General features: G+C 37.4%; 1 pseudogene; it reads right to left on the reverse strand.

Moving 5' to 3' along the window:
- LOC149148971 (pescadillo homolog pseudogene) lies at nucleotides 1-26,343 on the reverse strand (annotated as a pseudogene).
- Between the last annotated feature and the right edge of the window lie 418 nt (nucleotides 26,344-26,761).

Raw genomic sequence — 26,761 nt, forward strand, 5'->3', positions numbered from 1 at the left:
TTAGGTCTTGTTATTTCTTTCAATCTTTTTCTTTGGCTCTCGTGGAAAAATCCCCTTCACAAAGCAGAGTCGTCGAAACTTTGGAAATTTGAGTTGAAGAAGGGTAAGAGCCTTGTTTTCCTTTCTTTTCCTTTCTTCGAGGAGTTCAACATTTTCTCTCTTTTTCGATTTTCCAATCTGCATGGCTTCATACAATTTTCTTCTTTTCTGGGACATCATAACCTGTGAAAACTTCAAGTCACCTACATCATTTTTCGGTTCAAAACATGTGGTTAGATACTTATTTTCATCTTGAGAATCTTCTAGCGATTCCTGTATTATCTTTCTTGACAATGATGCAGAATATGGAATGCCTTCAAGTTCCTTTTCCAGCTCTTCTTGATATGACCTTTCAATGGCAATTTCCTTTGCACCCTTTTATGTTGTTGTATTGGCTTCATTTTGATAGGCAATAACATCTGGAAGTATGTTTTGGGAACCATTGATATCCCGATCCTCGATCCACTAGTCTTAGCATACTCTCGAATGTAGCCTTCTACTTACTCATAAAAAAATGTGATAGATGAGGTGGAGGAACCATTCCAACCATGTAATCACCAATAAGCAATATAAGATGAGAGTTCACATAGTCATAAACCCATTGAGGTTGAACATGGCCCCTAGGCAAAAATTTATGGCCCTAGGTTCGTCGATCCAATATCTAGTGGGTAATGTCTTCATTCGTCTCTTTGAAAGGGGCCCCATCACCGTTCCATGAAACAACTCCACCAAAAGCTTGAATAAAAAATAATAATGACTCTCTTGGAACCTCCCTGCCCAAGAAGAATTTCAAATCGTTGAAGAGAGTCCTGCATACTTTCTTCTCTTCATCTTCATCTTCCTCGTCATCATATTACTCTTTATTTTGAATTGTTGTGTTTTCTTGTTGCAGATCATTAGCCATAACTCTTTCTTTGTCCATCGATGAAATTCGATGATGAAGTAATGCCAACTTTGCCTGTGATTTTTCCAATCTTTTCTCTTTTTGTTCTGGATTATTTATCTCATATTCACTAGGAACATTCTCCTGACTTGGTTGAACAAAATAATCCTAAAGGGGGTTCACAGTATTTGAAGCAAGGTCTTTGAAAATGGCATATATTTTTGCTGCTACAAGAAGATACTTTATGTGTGCCCTCTTCCTGTCTTGACTTTCCTTCCCAAATTCCTTAGCAATGAAATGGAAGCATTCAAGAACCTTTACACAAGTTAAAGGAGTTGGGTTGAACATCAACCTCTGAGCTGAATGACTTGCCTTTGTAACAAGACCCAAGTCACTACCAGAATCGCTACATGTTCCTTTCCTTGAAGAACCTTCAACTTGTTTAACTGGGTTTGAAACTGGCTTGCATATTGTGCTCTGCTCCCGTAGATTAACAAAAGATAATGAGTTTGCTTTATTTGTATTTTGGTTATATTAATTCTTTTGCTTGCTATCATAAGATTTAACTTCCTTTTCATCATTTTGTCCTACATCCCCTTTTTCTATAGGTTCAAATATTCGTTGTTTCACATTATAAACTTGCAAGCTCGAAATTTCATATTTTCCAACAATATTATTGCCGGAAACCTCATTTTTAGCTTCTTCATCTTCGATTGTGATATATCCACTTTGATTATCAACCTTATTTATGTCAACTTGAGAATATCCCAATTCAACATTTTCAACATCATTTTCTTGATTAGAACATTCTTTAATGTTAGTTCCATTCATGTCAATACTTTCTTCCTTTAGACATGCTGTATATTCTGGAAATGATTTTTCTAATCGCTGAAACAATTCTCGAGTTTCACTTAAATGTTCAATGAATTCAAGACATAAACTTAATGGCATATTGTGCAATGGATAACGTACAAAGGCTCGCATGGCTTTAATACCACTGAAGCAACAAAATTGTAGCTTGATGACTTTAATTGTAAAATACACAAGGGTATTTGTAAATAATATTTTATTAATAAGATGAAAGTACAAGAGATGATTGAATGTTACAATGAAGGCCCGCATATATACCTAGGCAGGTGTCCCTTGGTGACTGGCCATGTCTTTTTAGACATGCCTTTTCATTAAACTAATGACTATTAAAATAACGACTACTTTGATTATTTATTATTTACATTTATTTTATTGTTATGAATTATATTCATAACATAGAACAAAGGACAAAGCCAAGGCGAGGTGACACATGACAACCAGTCGAAGCTGCAAGCAAAGAACAACACCACGAAGAAAATAAGGACACAATAAAATGGTGTGAGTTCCATAAGATCCCCACTCACAACACGAGTGAGTGTTGAGCCAAGCAGTCACTGATGGTCGAGCTGAAGGCTTCCGAATCAAATGCATGTTCCAACTCTGAGTCAAAACATGACAAGGACAATGGCAAAGGGAAGAAAATTATTGCATAGATCCCAATGCCACCATTTCCACCACCAAGATCCAAAAGATTGAGCCTAAATATCCAGAGGAGGGGGAGCACCTCTTCCACTCACAAATGTGGGTGAAGGGTTCTCCTCTGTAGTTCATTGTCGACAACGGGAGCCAAAAGAACTTCATTTCATCAGAGGTCGTGAAGCAACTAATCCTACTGACCACACCACACCTACAACCATAAACCATCGGGTGGCTTCACTAAGGATGAGAGTTTCAAGTCAACTAGAAGTGCCACCTTCCCTACAATATCAAGCCCTTCACAAATGAGGTACTATGTGATGTTGCTCCTCTTGAAGTTGATGGGTGGCTTCACTAAGGATGAGAGTTTCAAGTCAACTAGAAGTGCCACCTTCCCTACAATATCAAGCCCTTCACAAATGAGGTACTATGTGATGTTGCTCCTCTTGAAGTTTGTGATGTATTATTAGGCTAACCATACTTGTGGAAGCGTCATGTTGTGTATGAGTCTAGGTCTCACACTGTTATTATTACTGTAGGAAATAAGTTATACAGGATATCGGAGGTAGCACTGCCCACTACCATCTCTTTGATCTCTGTGAAGAAATGTAGTAATATCATTTCCCAGATTGGGAAATTTTTATTCCTTATGATTCTCCCTCAGGTCAAGAAGAAGAATATTGTGTCTATCTATGCGACCTCTAGACAGGGCTCCTCCACACAGCAACAATAGATGGGCAATATCATGGAGGAGTACATGGACATATTCACCTCACCCAAAGTGGTACCCCTACACTATTAATTCAATCACTCTATGGATCTGACCCTGGGTGCGTCACTACCCAGGGGAAAATTCCATTGACACTTTGTTCTAGAGAATAATGAGATCAAGAGGTAGATTCAGGAGATGTTGCAAAAAGGGAACATCAGGCCATGTTCATCACCTTGTGGGAGCACGACTGTGTTGGTACCTAGAGGCTTTGTATTAACTATTAGGAGTTGAATACGATCATTGTTTGAAATAGGTATCCAATCCCACAAATTAATTATGGTACCAATTGAACCCTTCGATGTGTGGAAGACAACCTTCAAATCCAAGGAGGACCTTTTCGAATGGTTGGTCATGCATTTTGGGTTGACGAATGCCCTCGAAAATTTCATGTGGCTAATGGATGAATATTGTGGCCCTTAACCAACTCGTTCAAGATAGTGTACCTGGATGATATTTTGATATTCAGCCAGAGTTAGGAAGAGCACATACACCATATTCGATAGGTCCTCCAAACCTTTCGACAACACAGATTGTGTGCCAATTTAGATAAATGCACTTTTGTGATGACCGAGGTTCAATACATGGGGCACATCATTGATGAGCGGGGTGTGCATGTGGACCCAACAAAGCTACAAGTTATTCATTATTGGCCAGTCCCAACAACCCTAACAGAGAACCACAACTTTCTGGGTCTTGCCAATTTCTATTGTAGGTTCGTGTTGGGATTCTCTCATATCACTTGGCCTTTGAATCAAGTCACCAAGGGCGGAGTGAAAGCAAATTTCTTTTGGTTTGAATCCCAATAGAAGGTGTTTGTTGAGTTGAAGCATCACCTCTACTCTGCATCCGTACTCACATTACCAGACCTACAAAAACCATTTGAAATTGAGACAAATGCCTTCGACTATGATATTGGTGTAGTTCTTACCCAACAAGGGAATTCGGTGGAATATCGCAGTGAGACACTTTCATATACAGTTCAAAAGTATCCCACTTATGACAAAGAGATGTAATCCATTGTGCAAGCCTGTCAACAATGGAAGCATTACATTATGGGGAAGGAAACAATCATCCACACAAACCATTGTTATAGGACAAATTGACCTCCTCATCAACTCAGAGGTGAAAGACAAGATGACTGAAGCAAAGACCACAATTGCAGGCTTGGAATCCACACTAACGCTCTCTATACACTGTCAACCTGCTTTATAAAGCTTGTTACCAAGCATAAAGGAGCGTTAGTCACCCTGCTAACTCATGTTGTTAGACCAGGGGGAGCGTTAGTGAACCTAAGAGAATTTCAATGATTCAAGCCAACGAATCTGCTCATAAATATCTAGATATTAAATCCCTAAATTTGCTCAAGAAAAGCAAGGAAACTCCAAAAATCAAGATATTTGGAGAAATTCCAATTTAAGAATGAAGGCAAGTGGGAAAAAGCTTGTAAACAGGGAAGGTTCATGGATTTTTCCCTAATGAACTCTAGGAGAAAATTGGTAGCCCTAGTTCAATTGCTATATAAGCATTGAGAGGGCCATTGTGATGGGGATCAAAGCATTTGGAAGGATAGCACATAGAGTTGTTGTGAACTGTCATATTCTTGAAGAAGCTAGCTGAAAGAGGGAGAGAGAGAGGAACCCTTTCATTCTGAATATAGAACTGCGGTTGTGTTCCCTACTCCATAGTGTCAGTAATGTTGTTCATTTATTTGTTCATTCTGATGCTTGTCGAGATGAGTAGTTAAGTTATACACTAATACATGTTTATTGTGCATTCTTACATTAGTTTTCAGAAGCGTATGCTGTGATTGGTTTGCCTTGTCCTTTGTGCAGGAATTGTCTTGGAGCCGGCCTTGAAGGAGTTCTTCTTGCCGCATAGAGATCCCCAAGCAAATCTAGAAGGAGCTAAAGGTAATCCTCTTTCCATACCCTGTCAATTTATGTTTGATAGATGAACATGTGTGTAACTTGGTAGCTATTGTAGATAATCTTATGGTCTGTCGAAGGTCCCGGGAAGACCTTTGAGGGTAGTTTTCACCCCATGCATTTTACCCCATAGAAACCATCGACCCCTACAGTTCACTATACAAACACAAGGAAAGTTGCAGAACGATCACCAGCAGAAATGGTCCACATATGTGCAACAGTTCCATTTGAACATCAAATACATGAAGGGAAACACCAATAATGCTGCAGGTTATCTTAGTCGACCATCGATTATGGCGCTGATCACTGTGCTCGATTCTTGTGGACATGAGACTTTGGGGTGGCTGCATCTTTACAAGACTGATCTAGAATTCGACAACGCATGCCAAATGCTCTTGGAAGGCAAGCAAGTTCCATATTTTCACCTCGAGCACCCACTGTCATGCCACCTAGGACATCTCTTGTTTCCTTCAAGTGAGTGTGTGAAGATGATTTGGGAGGCACACTATAGTCAAGTCGCTGGACATTTCGGAGTAGAGAAAATAATGACAGTGCGCATAAGTATTTTTGTTGGTCGAACCTTCGATAGGATGTTTGGAAGTACATCAGATCCCATACTGCCTATATACTCCTCTTCCTACTACTAGTTGGCCTTGGGAATCTATCTCCATGGGTTACATGTTGGGCCTTCCTTCTACTAAGCATGGCAACGACTGTGTTTTTGTGGTCATCAAAGATTCTCTAAGATTGCCATTTTGGTGGCATGCAAGAAGAGTATCATAGAAGAAGCCACTTTTAAGCTATTCTTTGATCGAGTGTGGGTACACTTTGGGATCCCACAGTCCATTATCTTAGATTGGGACCGCAGGTTCCTGAGTAAATGTTGGTTAAGCCTCTGGTTGATGATGGATACCAAGCTCACTAAGTCCATGGCCTTCCACCCCCAAACTAATGGCCAAATAGAGGTCGTCAACAAGATGATCGTGCACATTTTGCACATGCACAACTCAAAGCATCCATGCATATGGGATGAAAGCCTCCCCTATGTCCAACACAACCACAATAGAGATCTCCATAGCTCAACTAGCCACAACCCATTTCAGGCGGGGTTGGGATTCTAGCCACTATGTCACATTGATGTGGCCATACCATTTGCAACTACTCAGGTAGATTCAGATCATGTCCAGTCCGAAGATGATAGTGCTAACAACTTCATTGAGTGAATTCAACACATTCGCCAATAGGTCCATGCTATATTGGACAAAGAAACTGATAAGTACAAGCAACCTCATGATCAACATCGGGTGCCACACAAGTTCTAGGTAAGCGAAAAAGTTTGGTTACATTTGCAGAAGGAGCACCTCATTGGGCCCCAATGCAAGCTTCACGGGCTTCGATATGGGCCTTACATCATCACTAAGGTTGCAGGAGACAATGATTTCAAGCTCAACATTACACCATTCCTTGATTTGCACCCAATGTTCAATGTGGGCTTCCTTTGACCATAATTTCTAGCATTACTAGACACATTAGATATTGTAGAACAATTCACACCAACAAAGTTAAACCTAGATTGCAAGGAACATGCCACAACTTATTGGACCATGGACATGTAGATCAAGAACAATCACTAGCATAAGATTCAACTGTATTGGGTTGTCAAAGCTGGCCAACTCCTGCAACAAGACAAGTGGCTCACCAGGGACAAAGTTCAGCAAAAGTTTCCCCATCTCATGGAGGCAATCAACGCAATGGGGACCATTGATTACTAAGGGGGAGGGACTGATCCAGGTGGATATTGGTGGCCACCCACCTATTCCACTTGGACCCCACCATTGTTTCTTTTACTTTTTTAGTTTCCTTAATTGTAGCACAATTTATTATTTTTGGTAGTTTTTTGGGTCCTAAACTTTCGAAGCCGTTTTGAGGCCCTAAATGTCATTTTTTTGGGAAATGGGAAAACACTATTCGAGTTGAAAGTTATAATTCTCAGATAGATATTTCTAATGAGGTATTTTTCACATCAAACAGAGTTTGTATGCCAAAGTTACGACCCCAGGAAGTTGATGTACCAATTTACCCAAACGTGGCCCACAATTTTGGCACTTCATCTCCTAGGGTTAGGTTTTTGGATGTTTAGGGTTTTCCATTGTTTCTAAATAATAAATAGGCCTTTGAGCCTCATTGTAACATAGTTCAGAGGCATGTATTCGCCACATCTCTTCTCATAGGTAAAGCTACTATTGCCTGAGCTAGTTTATTTCCATTCTATGTGTAAGCATATTTCAGTTCTTTGATATTAATGAAATGAAGTTTTATTTCTGCTGTATCTCTGTGTTTATGTTTATATCTGTATTGTTTCGCGTTCCTGTATAATTCTGGATCACCAGCTTAGATTGTCGATAATAAGTGGAGTCACCTTAGTGCAAAGCCTCCAAATTTTGGATACTGGACTAGAGCATGTGACAATTTCGATCCTGAACAAGCATGGTTTATTAAAATATTTTCTTATGAATTTCGTCTACCACAAATATTTTTACTCCAATATAATTTTCCAAATAATTTTAACACGAAGAGCTAAATTCATATATAAGTGATCTCTTACCAATGCACAAGATGAAATTTCCTCTTGTTGCTTTTTCCACCTTGCCCGATAAATTTTTGAATCACGATACCCATTTCCTTAAGCACGATTTTTGGAGCCAATAGTTCAACACATAGATATATTAGAAGAGAGGAGAGAACAAATTTCACAAGGGTAACTCTGCAGCAACGACTAACCACTATGCATTGCACAATTGAATTATTTTCATGAATTTGGAAAGAATTTCCGATCAACACTCAGAATTGGTGCCACTGATAGAAATTGGAGTTCCCAAATATTTGAATAAGTTGATGCTTGATTCCATCAGAAACCCCATAATCTTTTCAATTTCAATGAAATTTTCTCGAAGATATTCCATCCATATATCATCCACTTCCTTTTGTTCACAAGCCCTCCTAAGAGTTCCAAATAATAATACATAATTCATTGAATCTTTTAGCAATTTAGTTGGATGCAGTTCCCAAGAATAACATGTCATTGATGAATTGTGAATGGTTGACATGCTTAACATTTTTTGTTATGCTTAATCCTCTTAACTTCCCGTCGACCCTATCCATCTCCATATTTCTATTGAGGCTTTTAGCAAAAATAATATATAAGAGAGTAGAGAGAGGGCATCTCTGTCTCAGTCCTCTCGAAGAGGTGAAAAAATCACCCAGATGTCCATTTATTAGAGGGGAAATACACAGGTTTCAGATGGACGCTTTAACCCAAATAATGAATTCTTTACAAAATCCCAACATTTCCAAGACTGAATATACAAATGAGCAACAAACTAGATCAAATGCGTTCGACATATCCAATTTTACTACCATACCTGATTCACCACTTTTCTTGCTGGAATTAATTGCTTCTTGGATGAGAATCACATTATCCAATATCTGTCTATTCTTCTTACACCACCTTGATTTTCTGAGATGATTGATGGGAGGATCCTGCATTTTCTATTGGCCATAATATTCATCAAGATCTTATAAGCTAATTTTTATAATGAAATCATGCGAAAACAAGAGGAGGAAGTGGGGTTGGTTTCCTTAGGAGTAAGTGCCAGAAGGATGAATTTGTGCTCGCTCCTGACTTTCCTTTTGACCTAGCTAAGTTTGGAATTCTTATCAAGTCCCTTTTAATAAGTCTTCAAAAGGATCTGCAAAATCGTATGGAGAACCCATCCGGACCCAGAGTTGTATCTGGGTCAACAGACCATATGGATTCAACCACATTAGATTCTTCAATAGATCTACAAAGTTGGGTTGCAAGTGCTAAACTTCTCTAACTATGTCTAATATTGCTACAAGAACAAATGTTTCTCCATAATCAATACCTTGTTGTTGAGAAAGCACTTTTGCAACAAGTTTGGCTCTATGCTTTTCGACCTACCCTTTCTCACTAAATTTTGTTTTGTAAACCCATTTAACTCAATTCTTTCTTTCCTTGTTGGTAGGCATCAATATCACATGTGTGCTTATTCTCAATTGCATCAATTTATTCATTCATAGCTTGAACACATAGTTCTTCCTTAAGTAATTCTTCAAAGGTCATTACGTGAATTTATAATACAACAATGTGTGCTTCCTCACCATCAACTTGTGCATAAATTTGTCTCAAACTTCTCATTTTCTAGTTCCTTAGAGAGGTTACTTTGGGATATGAACCACTACTAGAAGCAAGATTATGTATTCTCTGACTTTCTTGTCTTGAAGATTTTTCCACCTGTAACCTTGGAAGTCTTAGTTATTATTGTCCCGTAGAATCCACTTGTTCATTTTCTTGTAGAAAAGGAACTTGACTTCCAACTATCATATAACTTGATCATCTCATCACTAGTCTTCTTGGAATTTAACATCCATTCTAACTATAAACTTCTTACTAATATGATTGTATAGTATATATGCTTTAGGTTTTTCACAATAGCCAATAATTATAATTTTTTCACTTATGTCATCAAGCTTCCTTCTCAATTATTTTAGAATGTGTTCAAAAGCTACATAACCAAAAATTTTGAAACGTGCCACATGACTATGAAAGATGATGAATGATATATTATTCATATAAATGCAATGGGAATGATATGGCTATGCTTGACAACAATAGTGAATTTCAACATTTCGCAAATAAAGACAACAGAGGGTTTGGTAACAGAATTGGATATATTTTATGAAAAACCCTCAAATTTCAATAAGGTATATATTATGAAGTGTTTATTTAATATGAATGTGTAAAAAGGTGGGTCCATACCTGATCATTTAAAGAAATTTAACACAATAACCAATTGAGTAAGTTTTATACGAGTAAAATTTGATGACGAGGTTAAGGCTCTATTGATTTTGTGCTCATTGCTAGAAAGTTGTAATGGATTGGTCATTGATGTGAATAATTTTGTCTTAGGTTCAACCACTTTGAAGGTTATGATGTTGTTGGTATTATCCTTAGTTAGGAATGCAATGAAAAATCATGGGTGAGATGTCAGGTAATTATTTTCTTGTAGAGAACAGGAAAGATAAAGGGAGAGAGGAAAGAGCCTAGGGAATCATGGAAGTTTAAGAAGGACATATCCAAATATAGAGGGAGACCAGAACACTGGCATTGTGGGAAAAAAGGACATAAGAATAAATATTGTTGGTCTCTAAAAGAATAAGAAGAAGATCGAAAATATGAGAATAATAAGGAATAAAATGTAGTAAGTGATTTGTGACAATATGGTTTAATCATTTTAGTAGATAACATGTTGATTCTTGGGTGACAGCTGAAGGGATTCATTTCATGCCACACCCCATAGGATTTTCAAGATTATGTTCAAGATGATTTTGGGCATGTTTATTTTGGTTGATGATGAACCATGTAAAATTTTGGGAAATGGTAAGGTATAGATAAAATTATAGAATGGAGAAAGGAATGGTTATTGAAAGAGGTAATGCACATTCTCCATTTAAGAATAAATCTTAGGGTAGTTGGGAAGTAAATGTTGTATAGCCACATTGACTGTAATTTCAAGGAAGGTCACTAGAGGATATTTAATAATAGAAGAAGGGGAGAAGGTATGTACATTGTATTTATGCATTGATAATGTTGACCTTCTATTACTTTAGCTTTTACAGGAGAAGATACAACATTAGGGCATCATAGGCTTGGGAATATTAGCAAAAAGGGGATGTAGATTCTCCACTCAAAAAAATTATTTCCAAATTTGAAGAAGGTTGATTTGAATATCTATGAGCACTGTGTTATGGAATATAAAAGAGTTATATTTTTCAGTGTTGATCTAGGAGGATCTCGTCAGATTAGTTGCACAGGTTCAGTGCATCGACATCATGCAGTTCATGGGTAGCATTCAGTCTTCATAAGCAAGGTTGATTCAGTGTTTTGGTTAATGGTTCACCATGTAGTGATTAATGTCGCTTTGTGACAAAAATGTATAAAAGGGTTATGTAAAAGTGTAAATTCTTGACACTAAAAGACTAAACCTAAATCATTATAATAAAACCTATGCTAAGACCTAGCCCTGAAAAGCTAAGGTGCAAAACCCAAAAATTAAGCCCTAGCACTAAAACCCATTTGGGCCATGGTAATACATTACTTATACAAAAAAAAAGAAACATAACAAAGCAAACACACAGGTCTCTAACCGCTCGCTTAAACCGTGTCAGAACCATAAAAATATGAACACAGAGTTCACTGGGCGGTGCTACAGCTAACCATGGAGGATTATGGTAGCAGTAACCGCAAGCATGTGAACAAGAGCTCACCGGGCGGATGCTACAATGCTAATCGTGGTAGATGGGAACCATAATGGTGACAACGCATATGAACACACCAACCATAGACTGGAACCATCAGAGGGTAACTGCGTAGGTGGCAGTCTGCCAGTTGACCGTCAGGGCATGTAGCCTAGTCACATGACCATTGTTTGTTCAGCATGCTAGTTATTGACCACCAATGGTTCGGAGGTTGAACTTTGGTATTTTGGTTTTTTGTTTGCTTTATGTAGTTTATTATTGCAACCACCATGTAAGCTTATCCCTAGGTGTCATTTCATGACAATACCGAAGGATATGAACCCAAATTTCAGCAAGTTCATGCCAATCTTGGGCATATGAAGTTAGAATGCATCCAAAACATTATAAAGCCTTAATTCGATCAGTGAAGGAGGAAGGAGTGGTTTTGGAAGTTTGTTGCAGTTTTTGGAGGTCATAGGCTGTTATTGTTTTCAACGTAACAAGAGCACCGGGAGTCAGAATTAGGAACCGTGGCAGTCGTTCGAAAGCTATTTCAGAGAGCTTTCTGTTGAAAGAGACCAAAAGTGCCTGCATGCACATTTAGTCTGGTTCATGTTTTGTGTAATCAAACCTTCTAGAATTCAATCATAATAAAATTTTCGCCCATCTTGAAAGTGGACCTAGAGACGTAGTCCATCAAGGATGAACTCCGTAATCAATATCGTTATCTAGTATCATTATGCTTTTTCTACTTATTACTTCTGTTTGCATGCTTCTATTCCATCGTAAAGTCATTCTTTTTCATTCAGTTCTCATGGTTAAAGCACTTTAAGTTAATATTCAGTCCACTGATGGTGTTAATCAATTCTACTTTAGTTTAATATACGATCATTTTAGATCATATAATTTGGTATCAGAGAAGGTTGTGTTTGTAGAATTTTGCTAGTGAATGTTCACCAAGTCAAAGTTGCAATGTGGAGAACGAACACTCGAGGAGATTGATCCAGAGATTGGAAACCAAAGAGTCGCTCATAAATCAACCATGACAGGATCTGATGCAGGTGAAACTCCTGAAACCAATATGAGAGAGGAACAGTTTCAGAAGGAATTCTTAAGCATGCAACAGATGTGGGGAGAACTCTACGAAGATAAGAAGGCGAGAGATGCAACTTCTTCTTCAAATACATCGAAGAAGGACAAGGGTAAAGGCAAGGATGATAAACCTCCTTCTCCTCCATCATCTCCATCATCATCATCATCTTCTTCTTCTAGTTCAGAATCTGAAACAGAAAAGAAACCTAAGAAAACATCTCTTTTAAAACTTGAGGTAAAATTTGAGTTACCTATTGATGATGGTGAAATGAATCCTGAAAAGTAAGATAACTAGATTAAGCAGTTGGAAGTGTATTGTCGTATTGAGAACATTTCTGATGATAAAACAAAAATTCAGTTAGATACACTTAGAATGGGGGGAACAAATTTAATTTGGTGGGAAAGTAAAACTCAAATAGATGTAAAGCGGAAAGGTAAAGTCATCTCTTCATGGTCTAAGTTTTTAAAAGCTCTTATGAAACAATTATGTCCTTTAGGATACATGCATCAAGTTGTTATTGATTGGCAACACTTGAGTCAAGGTAAAGGGTAGACTGTTTAGGAGTTTACTCAGGAGTTCATAAAGAAAGCATTGGTGCTTGGTATTTCATTGGATACATGTGAAACATTATTAAAGTATATCGGAAATTTACATTCATATTTGTAGCATACATTATTGATGTTTAATCTTGATAACTTTGATGAAGTGTGTGTTCAAGCCATACATATTGAATCAGGTGGTAGACCATTCAAGTTTTCACCACAATCATCCAAAGAGTTAGCAACCAAGGATTCCAATGATAGCAAGAGGAAGAACAATTCAAAGGGAAAGAAATTAGTGACAGCTCAGAAGGAAAGACCTACTTTTTCTCATTGCCAAAGAGTCGGCCATGATGAATATAGATGTTGGAAACTTCATCCCGAAATTAAGCCAAAGAATTTCCTTAAGGAGAAGGATGAAATAAAAGCAAATGCAACAATCGAACAAGATCTAGGCTTCGATTCAGGTGATGAATGGAGGATAACTGCCATTGTTTCGACAAGTAAAATTTATGACACTAGTTCAAGTTCTAATACTTCTACATCTTCTTCAAACATAAATAATTTGGATGAGAATAAAAGAGTTGAACTATTTCTTATAAGGATAATTTATAAACACATAAAGATACTGATACAATGTTTGACAGTGTATCATAGGAAAATTTGATATCTGAATATTTAGTTAAGAAATTGGGTTTGGAGACACGGAATCATTCAAGACCATACCCATTAGGTTGGATGAATAAATCAACTTAGATAAATTTCACAAAGCAGTGTCAGTTAAAATTTTCCATTACAACTAATTACACTGATGAAGTGGAATTAGATGTGGTTTTAGTAGACATATGTGGAGTTGTCTTAGGAAGTCCTTATCTTTATGATCGCGATGTAGTTTTTTATAGGAGAGAGCATAAATATCACCTTAAGAAAGATGGGGTTGAATTTATTGTTAGGGCACATAAAACTAAAACTCACTTGGATTCAGTTATTGCTATTCAGATGAAGCGATTAAAAAGTTCAAATAAGAGATTTGTACTCGTGTGTAAAAGAACAACATAAGGATCTAAGGGATACTTGTTCAGGTTGTGAGTCTTAGTTTAAAGATAGTTTGGTCAAGAAGGTAGAAACTTTTCGAGTTCTATTTAAAGAACCCAAACATCTTACTCATAAGCAGGGAATACAACATGAGTTACAGTTGATGTCTAAAGCTCCTCTTCCTAATGTCATAATGTATCATTTCAATCCAAGTTTGGGAGTTATAAATTACAGGGATGCAGGTCAGTATTGGGGAAATTCAATGTTACATTTCTCTTGTATTGTATCACCATTTCATGTTTAAAATAGTATTGAAGCCTCTTTTCAAGTGGAGAGGAAGCCTATTTGTTTTCATGTCAAAACCTTTTCTAAAGAAGTGTTAAAGTATCTAGTACATAAAAGGGAAACTTATGCATTAAGGGAAAGTGTTAATCAATGGAGACATCATTTAATGGGTGAGGAAACAGTGATTCAAACAAATAAAAAACCACTTCAATACTTTCAAAATCAAACTAAGTTGTAGCAGTTGTCACATTACAGTTTGATGGGTTTATTGTAGCAAGTTCACTTAGTAATCAGGAATTAGGAAAGTACATCAAGTCAAGTAGTTGATATGATGTCAAGAATGTCTTTGAATGTTTCAGTTATTCCAAAAATAGATTGTTAGTACATGTCAATAGTATTGAACAATATCCTGCAGAGACTGTTTTCACTATTTCATGGTACTCCGTGGAAAGAAGTCATTTTCATGTTTATAACAGGTTGTTTAAACATCTTCGCAAGTTGTGCATACTACAGATGGATGGAACAATTCACAGATTCCAAATGCACCATGATCGGCATCATCAGGGTCATGACTTTTAGGTTGTTGATCGAATGTGTTGGTACATCATCAAGGCAAGGTGGAGAGTGAGGGAGCTCTACCCTCACCTGTTATCTGCCTAGTAAAAAATTTTGTAGTCCAAAATATTTCAAGTGGAGAGGATTGATCTAGGAGGATCTCATCAGATCAGTTGCACATGTTAAGTTCATCGTCAGCATGCAGTTCATGGGTAGCGTTCAATCTTCATATGCAGGGTTGATTCAGTGTTTTGGTTCGTGGCTCGTCATGTAGTGATTAATGTCACTTTGTGACAAAAATGTATAAAAGGGTTATGTAAAAGTATAAATTATTGACACTAAAAGACTAAACCTAAATCATTATACTAAAACCTATGCTAAGACCTAGCCCTAAAAAGCTAAGGTGCAAACCTAAACATTAAACCCACTAAAACCCATTCGGGTCATGGTAATACATTACATAAAAAAAAACCGTAACAAAACAAACCCACAGATCTCTAACCGCCAGCTTAAACTGCGTCGGAACCGCAGACATATGAACATAGAGTTCACCAGGTGGTGTTACAGCTAACGGTGGCAGATTATGGTAGCAGTAACTGTGGGCATGTGAACAAGAGCTCACCGGGTGAAGGTTACCATGCTAACCATGGCAGATGGGAACCATAACGGTGACAGTCCATGTGAACTCACCAACCGCAGACCAGAACCGTCAGAGGGTAACCGCACAGGTGGAATTCTTCCACTCGACCGTCAGGGCATGCAACCTAGTCACATGACCATTGCTTGTTCAGCGTGCCAGTTATTGACTACCAATGGTTCAGAGGTTGAAATTTGGTATTTTAGGTTTTTTGTTTGTTTTATGCAGTTTATTATTGCAACCACAATGTAAGCTTATCCCTAGGTGTCATTTCATGACAAGACCAAAGGATATGAACCCAAATTTCAACGACTTCATGCCAATCTTGGGAATATGAAGTTAGAATGCATCCAAAACATTATAAAGACTCAATTTGATCAATGAAGGAGGAAGGAGTGGTTTTGGAAGTTTGTTGCAGTTTCTAGAGGTCATAGGTTGGTATTGTTTTCAGTGTAACGAGAACATCGAGAGTCGGAATTGGGAACAGTGACAGGCATTGGAAAGCTATTTTAGAGATGTTTATGTTGACAGAGACTAGAAGTGCCTGCCTGCACATTCATTCTAGTTCATTTGTTGTGTAATCAAACCTTCTCGGATTCAATCCTAATAAAGTGGTCTCCCGTCTTGAAAGCGAACCCAGAGACGTCGTCCATCAAGGACAAACTTCGTAATCAATATCGTTGTCTGATATCGATGTGTTTTTGCTACTTATTACTTTTTTTTGCATGCGTCTTATGTTTCGGTTCCGTCGAAAAGTCATTCTTTTTCATTAAGTTCTCACGGTTAAAGCACCTTAAGTTAAAATTCAGTTCGCTGATGGAATTAATCAATTCTACTTCAGTTTAATATACGATCATTTCAGATCAAGAGTTGAGAAGGGAAAGAAGAGTGATTTTTTTTGGCTTTTGCAATAAAATTTATGGAGACCAACTTAGTTATCATATATTTGTGGCTCTTATTATTATGTTACATTTGTTAATGATCCAACTAGGAAAACTTGGGTATCTTGCATCAAAACCAAACATAATGTCTTTGATGCTTTAAGAAATTGAAAGTTTTGGTTGAGAATGAGATAGGAAATAAGATGAAGTGTCTCAGATGAGATAATCAAGGTGAATATTACAGCGAGGAGTTTGATAATTACTTTTCAAATAATGGGATTTTTAGAGAGAAGATGGTTCCAAGATCACCACAAGAGAATCGTGTACCAAAAAGGATGAATAAGACACTCATGACACATGAAAGGAGTGTGAGTTTGTATGCAAGACTTCCCTTACAATTTTGTGTAGATGTTGTGGGTATTGTTGTTTACTTAATTAATAGAGGCCATTCGAGTTCCTTGGATGGTTACATTCTAGAAGAGGAATGGACATGTGAAAAGGTAGATAAATGATTTCTGAAGATTTTTGGTTGTGAATAATTTTTCCATATTGATCGAAAAAATAGAACAAAGCCTGAGGAAAAATCCAAGATGTGTACTTTGATTGGACATGGAATTAATGATTTTGGCTATCACTTCTGGGATAATGAAAATCACAAAATCATTAGGAGTATAGATGTGGTGTTCAATCTAAGAAGGTCATGTACAAAGATTAGTTGTAGAAAAAGTAATTGAAAGTAATAAAATATTTCAATTTCCACCTTAATTTTGCATCCACTTTATATAGATATAAAGAAATTCAAAGTAAAGAAAAAAATTAATTTACTTTTTAATATTAAAAAGATATGTAATTCCTTTAGTCCTAGTGGCATCTCAATTGGTGATCGAAATGATGTGAAATCGTGCAAACCAAGAGATCAAAGGTTCAAACCCCTGGTCATGGCCTAGTATATGGAGAGGAGGATAGGTCATAGAACCCTAGAGGTATAGTGGTAGCAACAATAATTAACCCATATCACGTGAGTACAATATTGACCCAGTTGTTGATTCCTCTAGGTTACAAAAAAATAAAAAAGGTATATATGTGTGTGTGTAATTTACGATTGCGGAAAACATTATCTTCCCTAGACCTAGTGGAATGGTCTAGAACAATATAAAACAAAGAATATAGAGTTTCCCTTAGAGAAATTGAAGAATGGGAAAGAGGCTTACCTGGAATCCGTTAGAAGATTTACTTTACTCCCGACTTGTATGCTCCAATCGTATCTCTTATCGCTATAACTAGAACTTGCACATATAGTCAAAACAAGCCAAGGGTGCATGACATCTGTGTAGCATAATTCAATTACTCTATTCAATGAATCAGGAAGGCATTGAAATACATGAATGTAAATGCAACATAACAAATATAAGAAAAAATAGACATATGAGAGAGTTTACAACCAAAAATAGTAGCCGATCTTGTAGAGACCTCCCCAAGTTGAATTTTCCTTCCTTGTGACCAATCAAACCTCAATGTCACATGAATGCATGAAGATAATGACTCTCTTAGATTCAAGGTAGCAGTATGAGGGCACAATAAGTCTCCAAAATCCAACCTTGATGTTATAGATGGCAGTAAATTTATAGGAGAGGGATGGTAGTTTAGGAGTTCTTATCCATTTACTAATCTAGGCTTTAGATCCACTTAATATGGGAGGATTAGATAAGACTCAATCTTCTTATCCAAGTTAAATGGTTAAAACAACCCCTAGAAACTTCGGAAATATTTTTAATTTTCCTGAATTTCTAGAATCAACATGCCCCCAACAAGGAGCAAGATGCTGCTAACTAGCACTGGTGCAAAAGGAAGAAACTGATGCTAAATGCAGGTATCTAAAGGGGCAGGGTGCACTAGGGCTTCAAAGAACTATTTTTTAGCAGTTAGTCCTAGAATCTTAGTCATTTGGAAAGGTCATACTTAGGGCTTTATGTAGGGATGATGACAACATGTTCACAAATGTGGATTGATCTAGTTTGTATGCCTATTGATCAGATGAGAAAAAATGGCCTATAGCAAATTCGCCCCTAAAGTGAAAAGTTAGAAACCATGACCAATGACTGAAGTGATTTACGTTGTGACAAGTTTTGATCAAGAATAACTGACCGATATCATCATCTGTTACAGTACATTTTATCATGATATCTCTGCTGAGAGAGGCATACCCATACTCAACACATAAGCTAACATCACATGTACGATGATAAAAAAGTCACATACACTGATGAAAAAGAGTGGACCCATGCTTAGATGGTTGTCTTGTATGATTATATCCATCATGCTTTGTAATCTTGCATTAATAGTTAAATCACAACCCATATGGATGGAACTAGATTTGGGGTCTTCTATCTCATTCACTTGATCGTCTATTGTATGAGTCTAACCATGCGAATAAAGGAGTTGGAGTTGAACATGGTAGACACCATATGATTACCGTCTAATGATGTAAGCTGTTAATAGACACAAGAGAAACCACCGATGATGTTAATGGATCTCAAGGTACAACAATACAATCTGTATGGTGTGAATGAATGAGTTGAACTTGAACACCACACAAAATGTTTCGGTTAAAGGCAAATGATGAAAACCTATTGTCGAGAACAAGGGAACTTTCCATTGATGTATGCAAGCCCTAAGGTACCAAAGGGAGAGTTTCTAAGTCAACTTCCTAGATAATGAGCTGATGTTGACAAGAAGCGACCCATTGTAGGAGGGCCTTGATGTATCCCCCATCAATGACATGAAATGGGTATCAAGATTTGATACAGAATGATGTTGATGTGGAACTGGTTCATGAATGACAAACATGAATGGATGCTTAAGAGTATTGTAGCATATATCAACTAAATGACTTCTCTTGAACATATTGGCGACACCGAATGGAGTTGGAAACATTGACCCAAAACCCAAAGTGGATTTGATATTGTTTGATGAACCTAAGAGAAAAGAATATTCCCCAACCTAACAACCATGAAGATGAAGTGGGAGAGTGTCATGTTCAAGAGCAAATTGCTGCCATTAGTAGACATAGTACCTTGTTTTCCCAATTTCCCCAACCATTTATGGTCAATACGTCTTTATTTTTTAACAATATTGAGGAGGTTGACATATTATTGATATGTAAGTTTATCCTTTAGATGAATCCCTCTGAGTATCTTTAACAAACCTTGACAAGGAGTGGTTCGGTCCCGTCATGTTCGACGAATCCATCATTGTTTGATGTTTTTACGAGTCTAGTGAAGGTCTAACTTGAATCCTTTTTCATGTTTAGAGAGTTTGAAAAGAGGTAAAAAAGAAAACTCAAAAGGTTCCTTTTTGTAAATAGTCTCTTAAGTCCAAAATGGCATAAAATGATACTCAGGATAACCTCTTAGCCATGTTCGACTAAGGTATTCCTTTTTCATAAATAGTCTATCTCAGTTTGGAAAATGGTTAAACTTATATTGAGCATACATATTTTCATTTACTTCAACAAATTCGAAAAGATAAGTGCTCGATAATATTTTCATATTTTGGGAGTCTGAAAAGAGATGAAAGAGGACTCTAGGGGGTTCCTTTTTCATAAGTTTACAGAGCTCAAAAAATTGATAAAAGTATGCTCTTTGGTCAAAATGATCTGTTTCAATTCAAACATCATCAAATTCATCAAACTATTATTAACCTACTTAGAACATCACCAAAAATTTAAAAATACCTGATTCAACATAAAATTAGGTCATATTTAGGTCAAAATATTTAAATATTAATAAAATTATCATACAAATGACCATAAATAACAAAAAAGTAATTCATTTTTACCATTTCACATTTTTGCCTTTTGGTGAGTGAGTTCTGAGGTATTTTCTATCCCCAATCTTCTATAGCTGATTACGACCAATCTAGTGGATAATTTCGAGTGTGGTCACTTCCAAGTAGGAGATCTCAACTTCCTCTTACTTTCTACGGTTTCGTTTTTACATTTCATGCAATTTTTTTCTAGTTTTGGGTGACCTAAGGATTCAATTTTTCGCCCTAGCTACAACACACCCCAACAGTGTCGAAAGGTGTGTTAGGAAGGAAAAATTTGAACTATCTAGAGTGCTACAACACAATGGCTCCCTTTGGTAGGGTGTGTTGGGAACATTTCACAAATTTGTTTTGCCTTTTTCACTCAAAAGTTTCCCAATTTTTTGCATGAGATTCAATCTAATGATTCTTCTTGTCATGTTTTAGTTTTCCATCATAACAAAATGGCTCTGATATGGCAAGAAAGAGAGCACAAAGAATAATATATGAATGCATCTAATGATCCAACCACTATCCAGCCATTGAGATATCGTGAGCTTCTGAAATTCTTCTAGCTTCCTGGGATGAGGCAACATATGGAGTTGTTAGAGTATCTTGTTCGAGCATGGGATGTTCATGCACAATATTTCAATATCGGAGCACACATGCTTAGTATACATGTGGAGGACATATATTTCCTAATAGGCTTATTGAGGAGAGGCGTCCCTATCTCATTATCTGGTTTGAGTAGGGGTGGAGAGACTGTCAAGGATTGTACACATTGTAGACCTCGATACCAACCAACCAAGGATGGGAAAATAGATACAAATGATGTGATCCATTTTCCTTTGAGGACAATCCTATTCATCATTGCTAGATTGGCGAACAGTTCTACCCTGATTTTCGTCAACAAGTTTGTCGACAGTGTTGGACCCGCCAACATTCAGGTGATATCCCCAATATGAAGTCCCAACTAGACCTCATACCATTTGGAGTGGGAGTCCCAACAGTGAGTGGTAGTGTTATGCCTTGACTGCAGAAACACACAAAGGAAAGTATGATAAATTTAGGCAAGAGTAACTATGCGACCCTGCAAAGAGTCAAGTGCGATGCATGAAGGTTCCAACATACAAAGGGAAAAGGAAGTGTTCCACTTAGAAGCCTATAATAGCATGTATCTTGAAAGGAACACATTAGCAAAATGACATCACAAGATAAGATGCGGAATAGTCCACAAGTTAAAGCGATTAGTTAATCCAACAACACACATTCAACAATATTCGTACAAATGAAAACAAAATACTTCGTAAGCATATGCGTAAGTTAAATAAAATACATTTCCAATACAACAATAATAACCCTATTATATTAACAACATATGCATGAAAGCATGCTAGCTCTGATTTTATTATTATAAGTGAAATTTCCATCCATACATACACCATTGAAGACGACTAGCCCAATTAGTGGAAAATTACAGTTAAGAACACTTTCTCCTCCAAAGAAGTATACTCGATCTACATTATGGAGAAGCCAAGGCTCTTCACAATACTCCTAAGCTCTTCCTAAGCCTAATCCTAGCCAAAATCTTGGCTCCCAAAAGCCTATTACATGAGTTATGAGGTTCTATTTATAACAAGAGGGGGTGGATCTTCAACTACCCTTTGTGAACTTTGGACTACCCTCATGACTCTTCAAGTTCTTCACAAAATAACACATTACATTACATGATGTCATTTCATATTCCAATATTGACACTTGGAATTTAAGTTATAACATAATTATAAATAATATTACATTTTCCACTCGTACCCATATGAGACAAAATAGGGTAGAGATAACTTGACACCCTAATAAGACACAACACTATGATGCTGGAGTTTGGGAGAAATCTAGCTCATCAACCTCCACTTGTTGCTTCTCGGTCACATATTGGTGTCAAGCTTGGTATTGTGTGATGTGTCCCCAAATTGCTTAATGATGTCTTGCTGGAAGCAGACTCTAGCCTCCATGGCATCTAGGTAAACTATCTTGGAACTTGTGTCCAACTCGTTCTAAAGCATGAGCAACATTTTTTTGACTTTGATACGACCACTGATGAACTTCTACAGGTTGTTAGTGTTCAGCTCCAAGTCTTTCCTGGTGGCTTCTTGTCTTAGCTGCTTCAAGTACTCTTCGACCTCCTGCCATACTTGGTTCTTGGTTTAGCTTTGGTGAGGGAACCGATTGATGGGATTGATTATGTTCTCACCAAGGCATACAAACTATAGTACAAACACACATATGAGGCTTGTACATTGTGAATGAATGAGGCGATATGCTTGCTATTTTGAATCAAAATTTGAACCTTCACTTTCTCCAGCTCTATCTGTGGTTGTATTTATTTCTTTGAACCATATTGTCCATTCTTGTACATAGGCCATGGTAGCTTGTATGTTTTTGAAAGATTTAAAAAATGCTTTTCTCTGTTGTTGTAAGCCATGAAAACATAAAACTTATTTATGTACAGTGGAAAACCCATCATAGAGCTTCCACATGTTTTCTCCAAGTGTTGATACCTTAGCAAGTATCGCTACTCACATCTCCCCCAATGTGGAAACTGCATTCTGCGCTGCTGCTCGAAGTTGTTCTGCCTCTTTCCTAGCAGTCTACAAGTTTTATGCCAGTTTCTCATTCTAGGCTGTCAGATACTGAACATTTGATCTTGTTGCTCCTGCATAGGCCAAACTGGCTTTGACAATGACATTTGGATTCTTCCTGGTGTTTGAAATTATCACCATTTCTCTTATGAATGTAGGTGATGCATGAACATCCAGAAAGTGCTTCGTTCGCACTTGTACAATCCTCTTTTGGAACTCATTGAATGATAGATTGTACACATCCATGACTGGATCATCATCAGGGAGAACAACATCTCCTTGCTCTCTCGGGGCTAGATCTGCTGCTGGAGGTGGTGGAGACTGAGGGATGACTTCTGGTGCTCTCAGAATCAAATCAACATCTTCATGCTATGGCTCTTGTTCCAACTCCATGTCTCTCACTTCAATCAATTTATCAATCTTCTAAGAAATCTCCCAATCCTACATCTATTCACCTTCCTCCTCAGCTGCTGGTTGTTCCTGTTCCTCAACCTGTATCAACGTTGTTTCCTCTGTCATTGCGCCTTACCTTTATTCTTCTTCCAGCTTCTTCTTCTCTCCATGTGGTCTACTACCATGGGCAAGTGATACATCTTCTCAGAATATTCTTCCCAGAAGGTGGCAAACCTATGCTTGTTGGAAATTTTCAATGTCATTGTATTTTCATCCATATATGAGACAATCTAGCTAATGATGTCTGCACATGGGAAGGTGGGATACTTTCATGCAACCTTGTATATCCCTAACTGCCATATGCTAAGATAAACATGTTGGTACTCTAAATATGCCTCAAAGTCCTTTGCAAAAGTGTCTTTAATCTGTTGCCATGTTAGTGTTGATCCCTTATCTATAAACAACTAAGTATCTACATACACTGGAAAATCAACTGATGTCTACTCAATTGCTTCCATAATACTGCTCTCGGTGGTTTCCTTTGATGCAACTCTCTTACATGCCATGATAATAGTGACTGATGGAGAGGTGCTCAACAACTGTTGTACCTGTGGGCTAGAAAGGAAACTCATGGAAAGCAAATGGTAGTTTAAAGAAAAACAACTTACAAGGCAAGTTCAAGAAGAAAATACGACACTAGATAGGAAGGAGTGCACAATTTTTTTTGACAGGGGGGACTTGCTACCTATGGGAACTGTGCACTATGTAGTCCTAAAAACCAAGGTGGAAGCCTGATGGTTGAAACTGCACAATTCATAGCTCAACCTAGGTAGGGGCTTGGGAGAGACTACGTATTCCGCAGTCTCAGTGACCAAGCTGAGAGACTAGGTCCTGGAAATGCATAGTGCATAGTTGGAGCCAGCTAAAACTGCACACTTCATAATTCTAAAGGCCAAGATTTTGGTTTGATCATTCAGATTGCATAGTGCCAACTATGCAAAGTGAAATTCGACCAAGGGAAACCTAGATCTGCCTAAGGGAAGTGTGAAAAAAAAGAAAATTTGAGAGATAGTGTTAAGCTGAGTGAAAATATGACTAAGTGTAGATGAATGCATGTGAATCAAGTGTAGCAATTGATCAAACATAAGGAAAATGAAGTAAGTGAGGAGAGTTGCTGCAACGACGACCATTGGTTCAAAAATAGGAAAACTAATGCAACACTTGGGAAAGGAAATCTAAAACTTAAAACAACACTTATACAATTTAAAAAGCTAGCAACCATGAAGGGAAAGGAGTGAAACAATACTCACACAAGCCATACAATAAAAAGTGACATAAAAATTAGAAAAAGACGACAATACAAAAGCTCACCCGGAAAAGTGACAATGATCACACTGAAGGTTACTTGATCTGCTTGAGAATGCTAGAGCTCCAAGATCGAGTGTGCAAATGAGCTCTAGAAGCATTGATTAAATAGATTTGGATAAATTGGGGTTTATAACGGACATGCCTAAAATCAAGGAAAAAGTGACACTTGGAGGAAGTTTCTAAAAATAATGAAAGTGCCTCCTTCGAGATAGTAAAAAGATCCCTATTTTTTAGGGATGCTTTTTTTTTCTTTTTCTGGGAAACTTTCCGTGCACACTACCATGAAAGATTGAATTGGGAAAATTTCTGGCTCAATGCACTACACAATTTCTCTGCTGAGTGAGGGTTACACAATTTCTGGGCTTAGTGTTGGGCTTCCCCCTCATGACTGCACGTTTTTTGAGCTCAAGTCTCACCGACAGTCAGGACTGCACAAGTCCCATCATCAACGCTACTTACCTTCAAGGATTGCAAAGTTTCTAGAGGCAAGCCCAGAACTGTTGTAAGACCAAGTTGGGAGATCAACTTGTGACTTAGAAAAATAAACTAAGTAAGAAAACACAAGCGAAAATGAAAAGAGAAGTCTTAGTCGAAGCACAAATATGTGGATCAATGCAAATTGAGATGTTGTGGTTAAGAAGGAGGGCTCCAAAATTGAAGCATAGCAAAAAATTTGGAGGGTGGTTGTAGCCGCTACAACATTAGCGACACATTGGTAGAACTCCAATTATCTATATGGACCTTGTCTCATGAAAATCGAGTCTAACTCTTCCGGAAGTATTTGTCAGTTCTTTGATTATCATGGCTTCTTCACTTAGCTCAAAGGTGCCTCACAGGTTCGCCCCATGAAGTAGAATGAATCATTGCAGTAAACCATATTTCATGATGCTCGGTACATTCCTTTTCAGGTTTGAATTACACTTATATTGCATAGAAATACCACTATCCTCTATCTTGGATCAAGTATTGGTGGATACTCTAAAGATATAGAATAATAAAGTTTGAAATTCACAAATCTTGTAAGAGCCTAATAAAATTCTACAAATGCCAGCATAACATAAAAATCAACATTCCTGGGGAGAACTTGTTGCAAAACATGTGTGTGAGCCACGTAATGTTTTGACCCTCGACTTCTTCCTGGTAGTAGATGCCCTTGACAGAAAGAAATGTCTTACACAAAGAATGTGTTCTGGAAATTTAGGCCTGCTACTCCAAACTTAATCTTTGACAGTTGTGGACACACTCAGCATGAATGTCATGTGTCTTGTGTATGGGCAAAGCTGCAAAAATATGCATCATTATGAGAGCATCATCCAGGTCAAAAAGAGCATCAATAAAGGTTAGATACCTCTACCTCACAACATGGTCAAGAGTATATGAAGGCCTATTATTCTCCAAACGAGAGGCCAAATTTTTGTTCTTCTTTTCCAAAGCTTTTTTTACCTTCTTGTTAAAAGCCTTAATTTGCCTTCTTTTATCGAGCAAAGGGTTATGGGAAAGAAACAAAATATCTTTGATATGATAGTAGGTCTTGTTATTTCCGTCAATATTTTTCTTTGGCTCTCATGGAAAAGTCCCCTTCACAAAGCAGAGTTGTCGAAACTCTGGAAATTTGAGTTGAAGAAGGGTATTTGTTTTCTTTTCTTTTCCTTTCTTCGAGGAGTTCAACATTTTCTCTCATTTTTGATTTTCCAATCTACATGGCTTCATACAATTTTCTTCTTTTCTGGGACATCATAACCTGTGACAACTTCAAGTCACCTGCATCATTTTTCGGTTCAAAACCTGTGCTTAGATACTTATTTTCATCTTGAGAAGCTTCTGGCGATTCATGTATTATCTTTCTTGATAATGATGAAGAATATGGAATGCCTTCAATTTCCTTTGTCAGCTCTTCTTGATATGACCTTTCAATGGCCATTTCCTCTACACCCTTTTCTATTGTTGTATTGGCTTCATTTCGATAGGAAATAACATCTGGAAGTATGTTTTGGGAACCATTGATATCCTAATCCTAGATCCACTAGTCTTAGCATACTCTTGAATGTAGCCTTCTGCTTCCTCATAAAAAAAATGTGATAGATGAGGT

Source organism: Pinus tabuliformis, chromosome 9 (assembly GCF_031772625.1).
Source record: "Pinus tabuliformis cultivar Carrire ecotype Pingquan chromosome 9, CPIR1, whole genome shotgun sequence".
In the NCBI taxonomy this organism is placed as follows: domain Eukaryota; kingdom Viridiplantae; phylum Streptophyta; class Pinopsida; order Pinales; family Pinaceae; genus Pinus; species Pinus tabuliformis.